The sequence below is a fragment of the Lactuca virosa genome, chromosome 8, assembly GCF_052849685.1.
Source record: "Lactuca virosa cultivar CGN04683 chromosome 8, Lactuca_virosa_CGN04683_v6, whole genome shotgun sequence".
Taxonomy (NCBI): domain Eukaryota; kingdom Viridiplantae; phylum Streptophyta; class Magnoliopsida; order Asterales; family Asteraceae; genus Lactuca; species Lactuca virosa.
In genome coordinates this window covers 35,648,832-35,650,008 of record NC_136433.1, presented here as the reverse complement: position 1 = coordinate 35,650,008, position 1,177 = coordinate 35,648,832, and the positions used below count along the sequence as shown (strand labels likewise).

At 33.7% G+C, this 1,177-nt stretch overlaps 1 long non-coding RNA gene across 1 annotated transcript; it reads right to left on the bottom strand.

The window, feature by feature from the left end:
• Positions 1 to 400: 400 nt before the first annotated feature.
• On the bottom strand, positions 401 to 711 carry LOC145129635 (uncharacterized). Its single transcript, XR_013717574.1, has 3 exons — positions 632 to 711; positions 508 to 548; positions 401 to 431 (listed from the first exon to the last, which is right to left on the bottom strand). It is a non-coding gene; the product is annotated as an uncharacterized LOC145129635 (long non-coding RNA).
• Between the last annotated feature and the right edge of the window lie 466 nt (positions 712 to 1,177).

Here is a 1,177-nt window from a genome sequence, read left to right as displayed (position 1 = left end):
ACCATATTAGCACCCAAGCATTCTCATCTCTGATCTTTTGTTGTTTTGGCTTTGGGATTCTTCAATAACAACTCCATTAACATCATACTCAGAATAAACGGTTGAATTAGATTCATTCCCATCTCCTTCAACATCTGCAGTTGGTTGATAAAGTGTATTAAAAGTTTAATCACTTGCTAGTATTATAGTATAATGATAGTTTAAATGATAAAATATATATCATTCAGTTTGATTTACAAAAAATGTACCATGTGGCAGGTTCTGATAAGTTGAATAAGGCACCAAGTATGACATGTCATAGTAATAGTCTTCATCACCAAGTTTAGCTTGCTTTTCACTGACATCAGCCTAACCTGCACTAATTCGTCTCTACAGAATGTTAAATACTGACCTCAAAAGGTAATTTGCACTCCAAGTACTCTTTCCCAAACCTGCACTAATTGAATTGTTGAATTCTAACATGAATAAACAAGGCTGGTAGCAGATAGATGATAGTATAATCTGAACCTTTAAACCATCAAGACCATTTGCATCTGCATGTCTACAGCCTGTTCAATATGAACACAAACAAGAATCACTGATTATTCATTTGATTTTAGCATTCATATAATGTTATTGATGTAGAGCATACCTGCTAGGAATTGTTGATGAGCAACAGCCAGGAGTGGAAGAGGAAATATAAGTGACTTGGTTGTGTCTAAAACAGTCCCCTGTAATACACAAAATTTAATCTGGAAACAATGGGTTCAGGTAAGTTACCAAATCTTGAACTGAAGTGTTAAGGAAGTCATCCTTGATTTTCTTCCCCTGTAATAGATAAGGGATGTAATTCTTGAAAATCCTGCATATTGGAAAGGAAGAAAGTTACCTAATGTATAATAAAAGATCAAAGTTTATATAAGGTTTGGAATTCTTTAACATCAACTATGAAACTACTTAAAAACAAAAATGAGTTCGGATGATAACAGTTACTGAATCTACCATGAGTTACCTGCAACATTTGATATAATATCGTATAATATCCAAAGATGAATCCCAGTTTGAACGCCAAGAGAAATGGCCTCCAGAGAAGAAACAAAATGAATGCCTTTAAGCAACTCAATTACCATCTTGGATTTTCTGAAACGAACTAAGGAATCAGATCATCAATCATAAAAATCAAAAGCCACAAATGGAA